The sequence below is a fragment of the Mesocricetus auratus genome, unplaced genomic scaffold (assembly GCF_017639785.1).
Source record: "Mesocricetus auratus isolate SY011 unplaced genomic scaffold, BCM_Maur_2.0 Super-Scaffold_100022, whole genome shotgun sequence".
Taxonomy (NCBI): Eukaryota; Metazoa; Chordata; class Mammalia; order Rodentia; family Cricetidae; genus Mesocricetus; species Mesocricetus auratus.
In genome coordinates this window covers 27,201,405-27,212,066 of record NW_024429203.1, presented here as the reverse complement: position 1 = coordinate 27,212,066, position 10,662 = coordinate 27,201,405, and positions in this window count along the sequence as shown.

Sequence of the window (10,662 nt, the reverse complement as noted above, 5' to 3'; positions counted from 1 at the left end):
ACAAAAGGACCACAGTAATTGCAAAGGCTATTTGATACAGGTGGGTGTCCTGAAAGAGACTGCGATGGAGTGGAGCCTGAAACAAGCCCTGTAAGTAGATGTGGATATGGATCCCAGTATGGTACCTCCATAACTGAGCAATATAGGTTAAATACTTCATGACTCAGTTTCCTGCTCTATCAGATGGAGAGACAGACAGTGAATGTGCCCCCCAAAGTTCAAGTGCTGGGAACCAAACTACCACATTCACATGATGCTGCTGTTTGGAGAGGTGTAGATGAAGTCATGAGTGTGAGATCTGTGACATCATATAAGAAGACAAGCCTGAGCTTGCACACTTGTCCTGCCATGTGATACATCCCTCTGTGTCATGATATATCAGGAAAGCCCTCACCAGCTGCAGGATCTTGATGCTGGGCTTCCCAGCCTTCATGACTGTGATAAGGAAATGAATAAATAAATGTATAGTTCTTCATAAATTGCCCAGAATTGGGTGTTCTGTTACAGTAGTGAGGAATAGAAAAGGCAAACTTCTTCTTTGTCCATAAAAATTAAAAGATATAATATATGCTAGTGTGACCACAGCACCACAGGAACAACACATAATGAAAACCATGCTAAGTTAGCCCTACCCTTTGCTGGCCCTGGGAAAGCTGGCCCAGGCCCTCACTGGACACTGCAGCAGGAGGGATGGCCCTGACCCTCACAGGAGGGCTGGTCCCAGTGTCCTGGGCATGGTAGAACTGGCCCCCCCACCCAGAAAAGATGGCTCCACTACACACCACAGGCCTGGGAGAACTAGCCCTGGTGGCATGGACATAGGAGAGGTGGCTCTGCCCCGCACCTGAGGGGGGCAGTCCCAGAAGCCTGAACTGACCAGTTCAGCTGCCACTTGGGCCCACATCTAGGGCCTTGGGTGGGTCCATCTTAACATCTATGCCATCTAGGACCTACTGGAGCACGTGAAGGGACTGGTCCTTCAGAATGATACCCACAGGATTTCCATGACTCAGGGAGGCTGTGGGATAGCCAAGAAGAGTTTTAGTGAGGGTCCAGTTATGATGGTGCACCAGAAACCAGAGGCCTTGAACCAGACTAATGACCATTACAATGAACATTTGCAAGTATAGCTGATTGGACCATGTGGCACACTAAGGCTCCCAATGCCACTATGACAAGTGAAAGTGTGTCAGAAAGGTAGGGAAGACAGGAGAGAAGAGGGTGTTTTTTGTTTGTTGGTTGGTTTAGTTTTAATTTTTAAAAACATTTTGGGGGAAGGACACTGCAAGGGTGAAGAGTGGAAATGAGGGGACTAGGAAATGAGTAGAACTGGGATACACAGTGTGACATTCCTGAAGAATCAATAAAGAAATTATGTCAGAGAAGAGAAACCCTGTCTCGAAAAACAAAAAAAGAAAAAAAAGGAAAGAAATCATGTCATAAAACATGCTAACTAATTTCCTACATCCTGTAAAGAATTCAGAAAAGGTCTTCTATTTGAGTTATGGTCCTGGAGCTTCATGGTACAGTACACGAAGCATCATAGGTGCTAGAGAGAAGGCTCAATGGTTAAGAATGCTGTCTAGCAATCACCATGACCAGAGTTTGAATCCCAGCACCTATGTAACAAACCAGCAAACATTGAGGGATCTGATGGTCACGTGACTCCTGTGAACGCATGTGGATACACTCACAGACACACATTAATTAGTCATTATAAAAGAACATTTGTAATTAGACACACGTTTTTTTTCTCCCGCCCATCAGTTCTTAAATAACCACTCAGAGGTTTATATTAATTATAAATGCTCGGCCAGTAGCTCAGGCTTATTATGAGCTAGCTCTTACTTTTAAATTAACCCATTTCTATTAATCTATGTTTTTCCACGTGTCCTCTAGCATGTTTTGTTTCCTGTTTCTCTCTCTCTTCTTCCCATCAGCATTTTCAGTTTGGCATTCCCACCTAGTCTTATTCTGCCTTGCTATAGACCAAGCAGCTTTTTTAATTAATGAAAGCAATACATATTTACAGTTACAGAAGAATTGTCCTACAGCAAACATCATATAGGAGGTTGATGCTGTTCTCCAGTTCTCAGCTCTCATGTAGGAGGATCCTGAACTCTTGGAAAGATCTCTTCAGATGAAGATGGTGACAGCCCATTTTCAATGCATTACAACTGATATGCTTACATGTTGCTTCTGTGGCTGTGGGGAGGGGAGAAAAAATACTATGCTGAAGACTAGAACAGAATGACTTACTGGTTTACTTTTTAAATTTAAAAACAAAAAGGTGTTTGTCACACAAACCCTGTAAGTTGAGTTCAATACTAGAAACCACAATGGAAGGACATGACTTACTCCAGGATGTTGTCTTTTGATCTTCACATATGTGCTCTTACATGTGCATGCATACATACACACACACACACTCAATATTAAAAATTGGGTTTAGGTATTTGAATGCAGACTTTGTTACTTCATGTAAATAAAAACACACAATAAAAGGTGTGAGTAACCAATATGAACTCTTAAATCAGAATGTTATTGAATTTTATTCAGGTATTATCTTTAAGATAAGCTATGTGTTTTCAGGTAGTCCAATACTTGACACTAATTTGAGTCTCTAAGTTATGTTTCATTTGACTAAGGAAGGTATCAATGTCAAAAGAAGGGACGTCAAATAAGAAGAGAGCTATGATGTGTCAGTCCTTGAACTACACCATCAGTAGCTGCAGATGTAGTTCGGTATAGTGCTAGCCTAGTATGCACAAAGCCATGTGCTTGACCCCCTAGTACTACACCATGTAGGGTGTGGTGATACACATCTGTAATACCAGCACTTTGGAGGTGGAAGCAGGAGGATTAGAAGTTCAATGGCCATATAATAAAGTTGACAAGACTCTGTAACAATTACTTTTCTACTGCTGTAATAAAACACTATGACCAAAATCAACTCATGGAAGAGTTTATTTGGACTTATGGCTCCAAATTGATGAGTCCATCATAGTGGGGTGGCATGACAGTAAATGGCAGGAACAGGAAGCTGAAAGACCGTATCTTCCACCCCAGGCATGAAGCAGAGAGAGACAACTGGAACTAGAGTGGGCTGAAGAATCACAAAGCCCACTTCCAGTGACCCATACTTCCTCCAGCAAATCTACACCTCCTAAACCTCCCCAACAGAACTATCAACTTGGAACCAAGTGCTCAAACACCCAAGCCTATGAGGGCCATTTCTTATTCAAACCTCTACAGTTCATGGTCTCAAAAACATAAATAAACCACAATTCTGTAACTTCAAAATACATACTTGTGAAAGGACCAAGTTTTATCAAATGACCTATAAAGCAAAAACAAATGGTCATAATTCCTTCAGTTCATTCAAACAAATGGTTGAATGTGATGCTGAGGGAGGGAGAGGCATCAGTGTTTGGGATAGAAGCCTTTTTGTGATGTCCAGAGTTCCTGAAATTATTTACCAATTTTTGTGTTCATGGGATTATGTACATTTTCCCTAGAAATTTTATGTTTCCTCTTGGTTTGTTTGTTTAATGTTTGCCCTTCTGGAGATTAGATTACCCCAAATAGCAAGGGTCTATGTATACAACTGCTGTGATCAATAGGGGAAAAAGGAGTATGTTTTCTTCTGCAGTCATGGGCATGTGAGAAAGGATTAGCTTGGCTACCTGACTTTTGCAATTTAACGGATGTATTTATGGTGGAATATTAGAGGTGACTTGTCTTGATCCAAAAATGCTAAATTTTTTAAACCTGGACTATGTTTTCAAAAATCCAAGATGCATTTTGCAAAGCAAGGGAAAATAAATCCAGGCTGCTAGCTTGGCAGCTGGTCTGGATACAGTATTTTGCTCTGTTTACTCTGTCAGGAAGCCAGTTCCATTTGATTAAATTCTGAAATTAGAATGCATGCACGCTGGAAGATAGCAGCTTCATGCTTTTACCCGTATGGAAAATGTGATTAAGGAAATGAACTCAGAAGCTGTAGCGCCAGAAGAGATCAATGCAACAGCTGTATTCAACCAGACTCAATGGGTTAGACCTTTACTTTATTAAAATGGATGGCTTTAGCAGAGAAACTGTGTCCACATCACAGTGCTGTTGTATTGCTCTGAGCTTGGTCCGAGAAAAGAGCCAAGTTGGAGCTGCCATAATATTTGATGGCAGCAGAGCAAGTACAGATCTGTTCTCACTCCACAAAGCTAAAATTAAGCCAAAAGAGAGATAATTAAAGAATTTATATGCACCATCTTCCCACATCAACATACTGGATTCTTTTCAAAATTGCTAGTATGTTCTAATTTGGCAGATTTTCCAGAATAAGCTACACAAAAACAATCTTGAAAGCTTGTGTGAGGTGGCAGCATCTTTCACTTGGTCCAAAGTAGAGTGGACTATGGATAATAATTGATACGTGAAATATTGTTAGAGAGCAGATATAATGAGATAACTCACAAAAAGAATTTCACTGTGCTCAGTTATATAGTTACCAGAGGGGAAGAGAAGAGTTTATTAGAAAGGATTTAAATTGTTGCCTATGATTGCCAACTCTTGGCCACAGAGGGCCTGTTCATGAGTTGAAAGAACAGCAGAAAATATGAAGGGAATGTGTCCTAAAAGATGCTGAATTAGGGGCTAACCTAATAAGAGTTTATGAGATAGGTTACCATTCTGGACATTATGTTCCAGGATGTAATCCTTAGGCTTCATTTGCTAAGGAACTGTTTAAGAGCTTGCAAATATGATTAGATTCTTTGGAACACTTTCATGCCAAACAAGAATCTGGTGCAAAAGGCAGAATGTTGGTAATTTGAAATGACCAGGGGAGACTTGAAGGGCAGACATGCTATACAGACATTTGCTTCACCAGCTTGACACCAGGGCCTTGAAAAGCTGAGGAATCTCATTTGGTGAGTTTATGTGGCTAAGACTCCACATCCACAGGGTAAATGATGTCTACCTTCTAACTTTATTTAAGTGTAACTTATTTATAATAAATGATTTTTTTCAAAAGTCATGGCTTGATGGTATTTTAACTGTGGCATATGTTCATGTCATAATCATCACAATCCAATGTAGGATGTTCTCATCACTCTTTATAAACTTCTTTTGTGTCCTTTCCCACTCAAACTCCACCCTCAAGCAATCACAGATTAGCTTTTGCCAATACAGATATGTAGATAAGGTTATATGGCAAAGTTTCATATCCAGGTCTTAATCACATGCAACAAAAATCTTAATTGTAACACTGATGAAATTCCCATGACCAAAGAAATGTTCAGACATATTTGGATATTTGAATATCTACATGGGATGGGAAATGATGCTCAAATGACTTGAGGGGTCAAGCAGGTAGCTGAAATGTGTGACAGCTGTAGGGAATGGTAAGTGCAAATTCTTGTCCTATCAAAAGGCATTTAGATGGAGTTTTAGTTTTAAATATGTGCTGGCAAAATGGAGTCATGAAAATAAGCTATTCACAGAATACATGCAGAGTAACATCACTTATATTGTTCTAAAACAGGTGAAACGTTTTATATTATACTTAAGAGACAGGCATAGAGTGAAAGTAAGTTAACAATAATAAAGCATGGGAATGCAAAACAATTTCACACAGTGGCTATGTATATCTGAAGGAGATGTGAGCTGGTTATCACAGCGAGAGAAAATGGGGGGATTTAAAGCATTTTCTTAAAACTGAGGGATAAAGTGAGTGCATGGACTCTGGTTGTATTTTACTCATTGTCTTAGGGTTTCTATTGCTGAAACGAAACACCGTGTCCAAAAATCAAGTTGGGGAGAAAATATTTTTTTGGCTTAACTTCCATATTGCTGTTCACTATTGAAAAAAGTCATACAGGAACTCAAACAGGGCAGGATCCTGGAGGCAGGAGATGATGCAGAAATCATGGAGGGTGCAGCTTATTCCCCCTGACATGCTCAGCCTGTCTTCTTATAGAACCCAGGACTACCAGCCCAGGAATGGCCCCACCCACAGTGTGCTGGACCCTTCCCTATTTATCACTAATTGAGAAAATGCTGTACAGCTGAATCTCATGGAAGCATTTACTCAACTGCTGTTCCTTCCTCTCCTCTAGGCTGTGTCAAGTTGACACAAAACTGGCCAGTACAAGCATCCTCTTTTTACATGTAGTAAATATCACATAATTCATCTTTTTAAGAAAGGAGGATGTTAGGAAAGAAACCCCCATGGTGATTTGGCTGCTGGCTACTTTGGGACAATAAAACCCATCACACAGTCACCAGGGGAAATTAGCTTTGAGGTTAGTCTGCCTGCTCAAATTTCAACCCCTGCTCTACCACTGAATAGTTTTGTGCCTTTGGGCAGTTTAGCATAGAATTTTCTGCTAACCAAGGCCCAAAGGCTAAATACAGCCCTCCAGCTAAGACTAACTGTGACTAGCTTTAGAAAGAAGTCTCTGCTCTAGGACTGTGTCTCTAAGCTAAAGCTAAGCAGTGAAGCACTTTCATGCCAAACCGAGAAGATGGTCCTGTTATCTCAACACCAGCTAACAATCTTAGGGCTGGAGAGGTGGCTCATAGGGCCCAGAATTGCTTCCCAGCACCCAAATGGGGCAGCTGACAACTGCCTTTAACTCCAGGTCCAGGCTATCTGACAAGCTCTTCCGGCCTGTGCTGGTTCCTGCATGCACATGGAGTGCATAACGCACACAGGCACACACATATAAACATCAAAGTAAAAGCAAGCTAAACCAACAGCTAACAGTCAGCACTGATCACAACCTTAAACTGTTCCAGACACTACTTGTGCCGTCAGAACAAGTCACAGCCTGATAGCCATACTGATTTTCAGTAGATCTAGTTTCTATGCTCCAACTAGAATCTAACAGCATCTTATGGATTCAGATGAAAGTACAATTTTTTTTGTATTTCAAAAGTCATTTAACTGCGCAATTGAGGAGCTTCCACCTAAATGTCAATTGGAAGCAATTAATCTGTAATGTAATGACAGGCTGAAAGGCAAATATCAAGAGAGGGAGTTTAATACTATTGTCTAAGTGCCTTCCAAGCAATGAATACACTCAATTAAACCATATGCTCAGAGATTCTTATCAGTATTTGGCAGTATCCATCTGTATGAAGAGACATTTTCAAAGATGAAATACATAAAATCTCATTAAAACTCTGTTAACAGATGAGCAGTTGCTGCTGATTTGATGATACAGGGAACACAACTTTGGACTCCAGGTAAGTGAAACGCTATTCGCTGTCCTCCACCCCGCCAAGCATGTAGTCTTCTCCTCAGAATTACAATATGTTGTACTCAGTTACTCCTGTGTGTGCATGTGGAGGCCACAGGAAGGTGCCGTGTGTCTTCCTTCATTGCTCTCTGCACTATTCCCTCACGACAGAGCCTCTCACTGAAACTGAAGCTGGGTTTTAGCGAGGTTGGCTGGACAGCATGCTTCTGTGATCTGCCTATCTTTGCTTACCAGCACTGGTTTTACAGCCCTGGGTAGCCATGCTCCACTTTATGTGGATGCTAGGGATTTGAACTCAGGTCCTCATGCTTGCACAGCAAGCCCTCTTAACACCATTGAGCTATCTTGCCAGTCCCTCAATTACTCTTATGTTTACAATGTTATCAGAATAAATTTTTGGAAATTTGTTCTTTCTTACATAACATTCCAATTTTCCTACTGGAAACAATGAGCTAAAAGTGTGGGGTGTAAATACTCATCAAATCAGTGTCACATCTGCTGCGCGGCCTGTGTCCGAGAACGTGCAGAGGGTGTCGGGGATTGACAACACAGAGACTCGTTCAACGATATAAAGAAAACTTTAAACAGGCTCCAAAAAGGTTCAAGAAAACCTCCTAAGAAAAGCTCCCACCAGAGAAGCTTCTGCTCTCTCCTCTACCCTGGCTGGTTCTGCTCTGACCCCAGAGGTGGATGTGTGTGGATTTGAAGATGCGGTTAGTCTTTTGACCAGGTCGAGGTCAGGGCGGTTTCCGTGGGGAGGCCTTTTCCAGGAACTTATTGTATCGTTTTCAGTAAACATGTTTTTACTAAACATTGTCTTACAGCTGCCTACTCCCAGGCAGAAGGGGAAGTGGGTCTCTGCTCAAGGTCTGGTGTTCCCACAATTCACCCCTTTTTATTTTCAAATGAGGCACTCCTGGCTTAGGTCAAGTAGGGTCACCCTCCCTTTCCCGTCTTTGGGGGACCTTGAACCCCTGTCTTAGGTGGGAGGGGTCTTCCCCACTGGTTGTCCGTCAACAGAGCGCCCCAACTTTAAATCATCTGTAACCAACCTTCATGGCTATCGGGATTGCCATGGGCTAAGCTAAGCAATACTTGGTTACGGATCTCTTGCCTCTGGAACAAGACTCGTTTGAGCTCGGCATAAAGCCAGAATGCCTACCGCCACTGCCACCATTTCCAGGACTCCCATTGACATAGCGCCTCTCCATCACCATACCCATCACCAGATCTGGGCCATAACATTCTACCAGCCTTCATCTGTTACAAGGGTAACATGCACGTGATTTACATTCTGTTACAAGGGTAACCCGCATGTGATTTACATTTACAATTTGATAAAGTTTACAATCGTTTCAAGATCTGCTCAGGAAAGCATTTAGAAAGTGCACTTGCAAAGATACATTGGGCACAATCATTGATGTTACACATGTAGCATTATGAAAAATATGAACAATAGGCTTGTTGCACTATTCACAGAGCACCAATTTGTTCCTGTGGTGATGCAGTTTGTTGATTTAACGTCAGCTGATTATGCGACTTGAGTCAAAGTCTCCTTTTTGTCACATTAGGACAAGTTGCATTTCTCCAGAAAAATACACTGGCCTAGGTGTGATTCCAGAAACAGGAACCACCAAGTCTGATATTTCAAGTGACCATGTCCTGTTCAAATACTGAAAAGAGGCTTTTGTCACTCATCATAGTCCATACCAATGTCCAAATATTTTAAATGGGTCCTTTTTTTTCCCCTAAAGGGAAGACTGGCAAAATGAATTCTGTTGTTTCAAGGTGTGTCAAGGCAGACAGTTAGTCTTTCCAGTTCTCTGTTGGCTTCGGCATGAAAACTCACGGGTCCAGAAGGTTGATGCAGCAGGTCTGTTGAGAAACTGGAAATCTCGAACCGACTGTTTTCTTTCTTTCTTGGGCTGTAGATTCGATGACATCAAGGGTCAGGAACACTGATTTAGGAGATCTCACTCAAACTGGCTTAGGTAGGCTCCCAAGGTCTCAGGTCCAGTTTTTCTCTGCTCCATGCATCTCACTAAATGGTCTGACAGCTGCCGAAGCTTTATTCTTTTCCTACAAGAAAACACAAACATGCCCTCGACCCCAAATTAGGGTCTTCTCCACTGTCTAGTGCATGGATGTCTCCATTTGACCTGAGCAATGGTTGCTCAAGTTTCATCATGCCAGAATCTGTCTAAAGCTCACTGGCATTCACATTATAAAATTTTTAAATGAGGAGTGTATTATTTGATGAGTCATGTGGGGACTGGGGACATTACTCCCCCTTTTTTTATTTTCTAAAAAATTTTTTTTTTCGAACTGTTGAAGCTGGACCATAACAGTAGAAGGATTTGTCTACCCTCCTTGGTTGACTAGGTAAATTGGGATTACTACTTAGATTATTTGTAGATGCCCATTAAAAAGGACATATCCATTAAATATTTCCCAAAAACTTCTGAAAATCACTCAAAGATTGTAAACTATACTGTGTCCAAATAACTTTTGAAAATTATTTGAAGTCTGTGAGCAGTCTTTCCCAATCTAACCTGTAGAGCTCTCACTAGCTGACAAGGCCTCATTTGCATCTTAAATTTTTCTGTTAAAACATTAACAGACTGGCTGGATGTTCCTTTTGGCTATATTTAAAGCAATCTAGGTAGCTTCTTAACTATTTTTGAAGGGATTTAAGTATCCTTTTAATCATATAAGCAGTTCACACTCACGCATTCACAATCACATTTCATACATACCGGTGTGGCCACACCATACATTCAGAACATACATGCATCTTTCAGTCATCCTTTTTCCCTAGGTCGTGATTAGTCTGTTGCAATGAAGCTTCCTTAATTGAAATCTATGTAAAAGAACAACTCCAGCCAATCCTTGAACTAAAAGGGTTAAAAAGTCCTGTATGTTCTTTATCATTCCTCCATTTGAGCTACAGTCATGGGGTACAGCCGTACCTACTCCTTGTAACTCTGTAGATGCAAGGTGGAGAGGCCAGGCTTTTGGCCAAAAGTTTTTAGAGATGACTCACAAAATAGAACTTAAATGTAAACAAAATTTTCCATTCCATATACCTTTGTCTTTTTCTTTACTTAATACCAGTACCTCTTTACTGTTACCAATTTTTTTTTTTGAGTCAGGGTTTCTCTGTATTGTTTGGAGGCTGTCCTGGAACTTGCATAAAGGTGTGTTGGGATTAAAGGCGTATGCCGCTGACAATCTCTTGGTTTCCCCTACTTCCTGACCCTGGTATCAGGCTTAGGAGGGGGAAACTCAGAATGTCTAGTTTCTGACTTTTTAATCCTCATTGGCAGCAGCCGCTTCCAATGTATTATTGGTGTTATAAAAATTGATGAACAGGGAGCTGGAATGACTAACTGGCATCAAC